At 41.4% G+C, this 9,973-nt stretch overlaps 1 long non-coding RNA gene across 1 annotated transcript; it reads right to left on the bottom strand.

Annotated features, from left to right (window-relative positions):
- Nucleotides 1-211: 211 nt before the first annotated feature.
- On the bottom strand, nucleotides 212-5,269 carry LOC128844853 (uncharacterized). The gene is made up of 3 exons (XR_008446538.1): nucleotides 5,167-5,269; nucleotides 479-721; nucleotides 212-291 (listed from the first exon to the last, which is right to left on the bottom strand). It is a non-coding gene; the product is annotated as an uncharacterized LOC128844853 (long non-coding RNA).
- Nucleotides 5,270-9,973: the final 4,704 nt, after the last annotated feature.

Here is a 9,973-nt window from a genome sequence, read left to right as displayed (position 1 = left end):
ACTATTAGTAGTAAAATCTTTTTTTTTTTTTTTCCGAGGATATCTAGAAAACAGAAGACAAGAGGTCTGGCTTTAATTTCACTGTATGATTTAAGTTTATTATCGGTACCCTGCCTATATACCACAAACACAGAGATACAAGCACCCTTCCAAGCCCATAGAAATAAATACACGAACAAACCAAAAGCCATCTGTTAATTTTACTTTATTTGCATGAGCATTTTGAAACCCTTCGTTTAAAATAAAATATCATGTTAGTCATTGCTCCTCCACCACGTGCACATTTGAAATCTATAAAAAAAAGAATTTGAATGTAAGTGGTTACTATCAAACACCAATAAACATTAGAAACATAAGGAAAAGTTAAACAAAAGAACACTATGAAATACAATCAGAATGGAAAACTATGAATAAACAATCGGCACAAGTTAAATAATGGGCTACACTCTCTCCACTTCCAGGACAGAATTTGACTCACTACTTCTGTGTCCTCCAGTCTTTTTCCAAACTCCTCCTTCACCCTCCACCATGCAATTTCTCCCATCTCCAAGATTTCAATCACATTCTAGGATGCAGGTCTGTTAGACTGGGAAGCAGTGTCCCTTTCTATCCTTGAAATTATGTAGTAATATCCTGGTACAGCACTTCAGCTTGCCTGTTGCCCCTCAGCTCTTCCTTCTTCTATCTTTGCAACATGAGTGTGTATGGGAACACTGCATATCTGAAAGAGAAGGGAAGGTCATGCCATGCTGGTGTGACAGTTGGACATCGACTCAACAGTTATGGTTATTTTATTGTTCATAAAGTAAGGGCATTGTCTGCACACATAAAGAACAGCTAGATAAAAAGCCTACCTACAGTACACAGATGTTTTGCAGGCAAATTCTACCATAGCGCACCTTAGCAAAACTCCTCCACACTGTGACTAATGATCAAACAAGATACTGATTATCAAACCTGAAATAATATAAAGCTTTACTTACAGCCTGGGAAAGAGCAAGATCCACAATTGTATCCCATCTTGGTCTCCACTGATGGTTGCAGGGGCCATGTGCAGCCTATTAAAGGTTGCCAGTTGTTCCTGGGTCATTGGGATTGCTACTTTGATGGTGCATCTTGTTGATTTGTAGCTATACATCAAACTTGCATTATTTAGTTAGATTTCTGAATGGCGCCTATCTAAAATGCTAGGTACCAGTACAGTAATTATAGTACGAATATATTCCTGGATCAATATAGAAAAAAGAAATACCCCACAGAAAAATGAAACCTTCAACCCCAGTCTTCACAATCAGCCCTTCTATTCCTATGTCAGTGAAAATCTGAGAAATTGGCTATGCATTGCAATGTGACCTGGAGAGCAGCACATTAGGTCTCTGATAGATGAAAGCGGTAGAAGCAAGGAGAGAGTTCCATAACTGAGGACCTCTTGGGGAAACTGTTCTGCTGCCATCCCTTTCCTGCTTATACCAAATGGCTGTTTGTGATCAGCAAAGCTGCTTGAGCTATTGCTGCATCTGTGTCACACAGAGTCCTCAAGCTACTTACCAATCAAACCCCACACCTCTCAATGCATCCAGAAACTAACTGGAGGCCAGTACAGATTAGAGTATTGGAGTAATGTGGTCACTGTACCACCTGAAGTTTCCAAATGGTCTGTTGATGTAGCCCCATGTTGAGAGCATTACCAAAATCTAGACTTGGGTGACAGCAGTGGGATTGTCTACAAGGAGGTCCACTTCCAAGAGGAAAGGTTGTACTTTTGGCCACTGCTTATACCTGGCTTCTTGTCGGATTATGGAAATGCCAATAAGACCGTCAGGTTACAAACATCACTAAAAAAGAGCAAGAAAACTGCCCTTGTAGGGGGGATAATTGTAATCTCTGTTAGGGTGCATCACCCCTCCTTCCGGCTTACCTGACAGAGCTTCAGCACGCTACCCTGCTCTATTTAGTGTATGTAGTTAGTATGCATCTTTGGTCATGGCAGGTCACCATATTCCAATGAATCAATGTCCCCAAACACAGCAATGCTCCCTCCTTCCTCACAATTCTTATCATTTTTTATGTCTAACATATATTTTCTTAGGTAATACAGGTTTATCTAATGCATTTATGTGACCCCCTTTCTGTAGTATCTGAGCACCTCACAATCTTTAATATATTTATCCTCACAATACCCCTTTGAGGTAGAATACGAAATGCAATGTTTTCTGTACCTGAGTCGATATATATTCTAACTTTTGGACTGGTACAAACTTATACAATGATTTCTCCAGAACAGGCATATTTTTGCAGAATGCTCTGTTGCTATATTATTTCAAGGACATTTTGTCATGATACTTTTTATGTGTTTTCTCTTGGAATACTGTGCAAATTGTCACTCATCCCTTCCCCACCCCCTGAAAGAGCAGTCTCATTTTGACAGGGCAGTCCTGTACCCTGCAAGGTATTAAAATGGTCCCAAATATCTTTTGGGATGACACAACAGGATAATAGAATCTCTTAACATTACAACACAATCACTAGAGCAGTGTTTCCCAAACTTGGGACGCCACTTGTGTAGGGAAAGCCCCTGGCAGGCTGGGCCAGTTTGTTTACCTGCCCCGTCCAAAGGTCTGGCCGATCGCGGCTCCCACTGGCTGCGGTTCGCTGCTCCAAGCCAATGGGAGCTGCTGGAAGCGGCGCAGGCCGAGGGATGTACTGGCCGCCGCCAGTGGGAGCCACGATCAGCTGGACTTGCGGACGGGGCAGGTAAACAAACTGGCCCGGCCCGCCAGGGTTTCCCTACACAAGCAGCATCCCAAGTTTGGGAAACATTGACCTAAAGGACAGTGTGGATGCTTTGTTTAGTTGTGGTGCTGTAAAATGGCAGGCTCAGTATTGACATATTGACCAGTATGAACTTAAGCCAAGACTTTCAAAAGTCACCAGTGATTTTGGATGCCTCAATTCTTGGGTGGCTAACTTCATTTTTCAGAGCGTGGTTGCTCAGTGGTTTCTGAAAATCAGGACCCAAGTTGGGCACCCAAAACCAGAGGCACCCAAAATCACCAGTAACTTCTGCAAATTTTGCCCTAGTGTATTAATAGACCTGCCCAGTTATAGAGTGATGTTAGTTGCCCATAATAAACGAGACTAGAAAACACACCTGCTTTGTGTAACTTTATAGTGAGCATTGCATCCATGCTTTCTTTCATGCCAATCATCATGGTACCTTGGGGGCTGTTATTTACATTAGATGAAAATACGAGGGAAGGTACACTACATGGTGTCCCAGTGACTGCACAATAGGGCTCTTCATTTCCACAATGATCTGTGATTGATTAAATTACAATTTCCATGAAAAATAAGAAGGTTCTGAAATTAGAATTTGGAAAATGGCCCTTTCTGAGATTTTAATTACATTCTGACGTATGATTTGAAAAATACCTTGCCAATTGTGTCGCTTTTACAATAGGACTTTTTGTTGCTTAGAGACCAAAGTAGTGTTCATGAAAAGTAGCATCCCCAATAGAAGATAGATGATGATTTTTGCATTGTACCTTTTAATCCCAAACACCGGCTGATGCAGAATGAGAGTATATCGATTCATGCTAGCCATCAGATTGAGACAGATATACTAACAGACAAAGCAGATTCAAACACATATACTAACAATGGTCTAATTTGTAGGGACATTTGCAAGGTTGTTTTTTTTTATTCCTGGTTTGAGAGTCTTGTAAACAATATTATTCCCATATCTTGTCCAAAAGAAATTTTAGGATAACTTTTAAAGTCAATTATACCTTCAAAAGTGACAGAAAAATTAGTGGAAAATGGATGGTCAGTATTTATCTCTCTAATTTCTATATCAAATTTAGTCAGTTTACACATCAACAACTGTTTTTCTTAACTGCCAGCAGCCCTGAAGACTCTCCCTGTTATCTGACAATCCAGCTGTGTTCTTTTTGGCTCTTACTTCATATCTAGTAATTATGCAATTATAACTGAACAGACAATTTAGTTTATCATATATAGAGAGAACAGAATCCAGATCTCTTTGTCATGATTATATGTCTACCATGGCAATGCTAATAGTAGTAGAAACCTGTTTTTGTTGGTAAACAGACATGACTTATAGAGATAGAGGGAGCTATTTTATTAAGTGGCATCACTTTTCACATAGTGACTTTTCTGTCTGTAACCTCACCAAACGTTACCTAGATATGAAAACCGCTGCATATATTCCAATGAGTACGTTAATAAAGTTTAGAGAAGCAAAAACAACTTTGGTTTGGAATTAACAAAACTCATTTCAAATACAGTTTTTCCAGACATAATTTTCTGTTCCAACAACTGTATGTATCAGAAGTGGATAAGGAGGAAATTCTAGCCGTTTAAGTAAAGACAGATCCTTACCACAGGAAACACCGGTAGCCATGAGACAATTAACCAACTCTCCAGATCAGTTTTAGATGTGTAGTGTTCTACCCAAAGCCTTCTTTTTCACCTCAGTTTTCATAATTCTGAGAGTTAATTTCTCCCTGCTATGGCTGTGTTACTTGGAAACCATACTTTGCCCAATTCCAGTTTTTTTCTGCTTAGCTTTACTTTGAGAATCCAGCTAACAGTTGACAATATCCATTCTCTCCCATTTCTAGTTATGGAGCAAATCTTTCTCTTGAGCAGTGCATATGGATAGAGAAAAGGTTATTCTAGGTAGAAGGAACCCAGAAGGCACTGAAACATTAGACAGAGAGCATATTTCTTGCCCATGGAATTTGCAGCAAAAATGCAAGAAGTTGTAATTAAATACTTTTCATACTGTCTAAATGGTTTGAAAAGTTGAATGAAATGAACAATTTCATACTGCAATAGTTCTACCAAAATGGGCTCCTTTTTTTTAAAAAAAAGTGAAACATCCCATAAAAAATACTTACAAAATGATTTTCTATTATTTTGTTTTAAATTGCAAGACACGTTTGAGTAAGAATGCTTTATGCTGTGAGTCAGAAAACATGTAAAGAGCTAGTAGGACATTATATCATTTACAGAAAGTTAGCCAGAATAAACTAAGATCAAAGCAACTCTAAAATTCATCAAAAAGAATCTATTTCTCTTTCACAGTTGTTCTAGTTCATTTTTTAAGAAAAAATGCTAAAATATGAATGTTAAATAAGTTACCTGTGTCCTTTTGTTATTATTTCGTTCAGTTCCTGATGAGAGCTACCTGTGTTAACGGGTGCGCTCCTTTTAAAGATCAGAACAGGTTTTCTGATGACCACTCTGTGTGGCATCTCTTATGAAGGCGCTTCTTGTTGCTAAGAGATCAGTTGCTTAGAGATGAAGGTTTTTTGTTTTTTGTGTGTGTTTTGCAATAGGTTGCGGAAGGAAGGGTGTTAAAAAGGGTAGCATAACGAGGAATAATGGGATGACGTTAATTCCTTGAAAACAGGAGAGTTTTAGAAACAAAACTTCCTTACACCGCGATGTATTAAGCAATCAAATAATTTCCAGCATAAATATGAAGAAATGGAAGCTGCAGTACTTTGGATATTTAAAACAGGAATGGACAAAACAATATAAAATGTGTTGTATGGAGCAATCCTGAAATGGCAGCTGGATGACTAATGGGTCTTTTAAAGATCTATCCTGTTTCTGACTGTATACAGATACAATACACATAACGACACATACGGGTTACACTGTCATAATGATTCTTTTGAGGAATTGCATATACATTGCTTGTTTCTTTAAACTTCTGTTTTATAGTGCTCCTAGTTACTTGTATAGCCATGGCCAACTTTGTAACTCTAATTTACCCTATGGAAATACAAATGAGTTATTTTGCAGTTGCTTAAAATGTTGCTACAAGACACACAGAATTTGCTTTGGAAAAAGATTTGCAGCTTTCTGAGAGCAAGATTAATAATAATACCTGAGGATAATATACCTACGGCAATTAATTATTCTCAAATCCAACACAGAGGTCACCCTCACACCTTCTACTGTGGCTGTATAAGAATGGCATATCCTTAGTCAATTAGTGGCCGCTGCCAGTAATCTATACAAGAAGACTTCAGGATTGTCACTCTGAGTGGCATATCACTATGAAGCCTAGAATGTCTGTAAAGTCAGTGTGAAGTGATGGAAACAACTACAAGCATGATTCTTTTTGTTCAAAATATCTATCACCAGGTTCAGTCATCACTGGGATTTGTGCTCTGTGACTGCCCAGTCTTTGCTGTGAGCCATTTTCAACTCATCGGTTTTCCTTATTACTGACAAGGGGACTGAAGCCAGAAAGATGGCAGCCATTGCCCTATATTCTATCTCCATGTAGAAGTGAGGCTGCCCTTAATAAAGTTGACTGCCACCTCCCACTGTTTTCAGTAAGACTGAAGCCGTGCCTACAGGCACAGAGGCTGCCCACTATGGTTCAGGAATCTAGACAGCACACAGGGATTTGATGAGCAGCAGAGACACTGTGAAAGGTGGAAGAGTGAGGAGGAGCAGACAGTGGAGGGAGCAGAAGACAGATTTAGGGGCTGGAGGGGAATGGGGGGAACAAGGGGAGCCTGAGGAAGGAGGGAGGCTGTGGGAATGTGGGAGCAGGAATCAGAGTTAGGGGTTGCAGGGGGTTATGGGGGGCAGGGCAGGCTGAAGGCTAGGAAGGAGGCTGAGGGAGTACAGGGAGATAAGGGAGCAAGAGAGAGTTGAGGTGGGTGCAGATGATGTGGGGACAGGAGGGAGGCTGAGGGGGATGCAGAGGACAATTATGGGGGTAGGATGTGGAGGGAATAAAATGGCAGCTCCCCCAGCCTGGAGGTAATGGTGGGTAAGGGGAGTCACCACCAAACAGCCACAGGAAGCCGTGTTGCCAGCTCTCATGAGTTGATCATGAGTGGTGGGATTTTGGTGTCTTCAGGGGGGAGCTGTTGTGATGATGCAAGAAGCTCCTTTGAACTCACGAGATTCAGAGCTGTGTGAGAGAGCTTCAGGGCTGAGGACCTAGATCTGCCCTGCTACTAAGCCCTCCCTTCATGCGTGACCCTATAACAGAGAGAGGGTTCTGTGGCAGTGGGAAGCAGGGGAAGGTGAATATGGGGAAGTGGGATCTAGGCAGAAGAGAAGCCCCTGGGCAGCAGGAGGTAGGCGAGTCAGGGAGTGGGGCTGCTAGGTACCAGGCAGAAAAGTGCTGAGGCAGTAAAAAGTAGGCAAGTGTTTCTGCTGAGTCAAGACTGTAATAGGTAGTTCCCCTACCACTCGGGTGAGGGAGAGGATAAGTAAAGTCTCCAGGGAGAGGCATGAACTTTTTGTGTGCATTAAAGGTTGACATTTCAACCTGAAATTATCACATATACATTCAGAGAGGAATAGAGGGCAGTTAAAAATAGGGTGACCAGACAGCAAGTGTGAAAAATTGGGACAGGGCTGGGGGATAATAGGAGCCTATATAAGAAAAAGACCCAAAAATCGGGACTGTCCCTATAAGATCGGGACATCTGGTCACTCTAGTTAAAAAGTCCAGAGACAGGCGATGGTGAAAACATACTTGAGTACATCATCAGTACAGTGGTATACTGAGATTGGCAAAATGTACCTTGGTAATGTTACTGAAATATCGGGTCCACCTAGCTGAGAGCCAATAACAGCCAGACAGGGATAAGGAAGAGTTGCTTTATTCTGCAGAAGAAAGGAGAGCTTTGCACCTTGGTACAAAAACTTTGTCTTACACAAATTTCACAGATCCTTTATACACATTTAGACAAAGGCCCTTGCCGTGTTAACACTTGATTGGTGGTTGCCAGACCCGTGCTTTTGCTATTTAGTCAGTGAAAACCGGCTTGGGGCTAGTTCCCTCTGCCTCAAGGCAGAGGAGAGAAGACAGTTTAAAAGTTCAGGCTACTGTGTAGTGAGGTATCTGCTTCCCCCAGTGGCCACTGGTTGACATAAAGGCTACTAGCTGTTAATGGGGGTCACTAGTAACTTTCACAGTAATAAGTACATTTCATATTCAAATCAAAGAACTGGGAGAAAGGTGGGCCTGTTTTGGGTTAGGTGGTATGAAATAATGTCACATGTTCATTGCAATTTGACAATGTGCATATTTTTTTTCTATGTTTGTTGTCTAATATTTTCTTCCAGCAGGCACTATTGCTTCGCATGACTTGGGCTTTCAGCCAGTTTACCTATAATCTCTTGTCATAACTATAAAGGGAAGGGTAACAGCTGTCCTGTGTACAGTACTATAAAATCCCTCCTGGCCAGAGACTCCAAAATCCTTTTCCCTGTCAAGGGTTAAGAAGCTCAGGTAACCTGGCTGGCATCTGACCAAAGGACCAATAAGGGGACAAGATACTTTCAAATCTTGGGGGGGGAGGCTTTTGTTTGTGTTCTTTGTTTGGGAGTGCGTTCGCTCTCGGGACTGAGAGGGACCAGACATCAATCCAGGTTCTCCACATCTTTCTAAACAAGTCTCTCCTATTTCAAACTTGTAAGTAAATAGCCAGGCAAGGCGTGTTAGTTTTCCTTTGTTTTCTCAACTTGTAAATGTACCTTTTACTAGAGTGTTTATCTTTGTTTGCTGTACTTTGAACCTAAGACTAGAGGGGAGTCCTCTGAGCTCCTTAAGTTTGATTACCCTGTAAGGTTAATTTCCATACTGATTTTATAGAGATGATTTTTACCTTTTTCTTTAATTAAAAGCCTTCATGATTTTTTTCCTTGTTTTAAGATCCCAGGGGTTTGGATCTGTATTCACTAGGGAATTGGTGAAGGTTTCTCAAGGCTTCCCATGGAGGGAATGCATTAGAAAATGGTGGCAGCAGACCAGAGCTAAGCTGGTAGTTAAGCTTAGAAGTTTTCATGAAGGCCCCTACATTTGTACCCTAAAGTTCAAAGTGGGGATACAGCCTTGACATGGTGGCAGAGCGGTGGGATCATTTTAAACCCAAAAGCCAGTAAGATTTTTTTTTCCTTCTAGCTGCTTGAAAAGCAGAGCTGGAGGTAGATGCATATCTTATCTCTCCTTGCCTGAAGGCAGAGGTGTTAAGTTTTTTTAACAAGGTCCTTTGTTAAGAGAAGTGTTCAAATGAGCAAACAAACGACTGGTAAAAGGAATTTACAAGCTGAATTGTTTTTTTTCTTTTTACATCCTCGGGAGTAGCTAGTTAGAAAGTCTCTGTTAACTCAGCAGCAGCCAGAGCTGAGAGCTTCCCAGTTTCAGTCAACTGCAGAGGGGGTGACCCAGTACAAGAAAACAGGAAAATGACTACCAAAGAAGTAGCTAAAAAAATAGAACTGGCCAAACTAGAAGCAGAAGAAAATGAAAGAAAACATCAGAGACTGCTTCAATTAACAAAACTCGAGACACAGCAGAGAGAAAGAGAAAAGAAAGCCAAAGAGGAGGTCCACAAGAGAGAGATGGAGCTGAAAGAAAAAGAGATGGAGGAGAGAGAAAAAGAAAGGAAGCATGAACTGGAAGTAGCAAAGGCTAAGCCGGATACAACAGCCCATCCCAACAACCCCTCTCCAGGTACCACTTCCCATCCCAGAAAATTCCCCACCTACAAGGCAGGCGATGATACTGAGGCCTTCTTAGAAAATTTTGAAAGGGCCTGCTTTGGATATAGCATCGCTGCAAACCAGTACATGGTAGAGCTGAGGCCGCAGCTCAGTGGACCCTTAGCAGAGGTGGCGGCTGAAATGCCTAAGGAACACATGAACAGTTATGAACTTTTTAAAAACAAGGCCAGACTCAGAATGGGGCTAACACCCGAGCATGCCCGTCGGCGGTTCAGAGCCCTAAGGTGGAAACCAGATGTGTCATTTACCCGGCATGCCTACCACATTGACAAAAATTGTGATGCCTGGGTATCAGGAGCAAATGTTAAATCTCTGGAAGATCTGGTTTCCCTAGTAAAAATGGAGCAGTTTTTAGAGGGTGTTCCTGAGGAAATAGAAAGGTACATCCTAGATAGGAAGCCCA

Source organism: Malaclemys terrapin, chromosome 10 (assembly GCF_027887155.1).
Source record: "Malaclemys terrapin pileata isolate rMalTer1 chromosome 10, rMalTer1.hap1, whole genome shotgun sequence".
Taxonomy (NCBI): Eukaryota; Metazoa; Chordata; order Testudines; family Emydidae; genus Malaclemys; species Malaclemys terrapin.
Note: the sequence above shows the minus strand (reverse complement) of the source record. Positions and strands in the feature narration are given on the sequence as shown.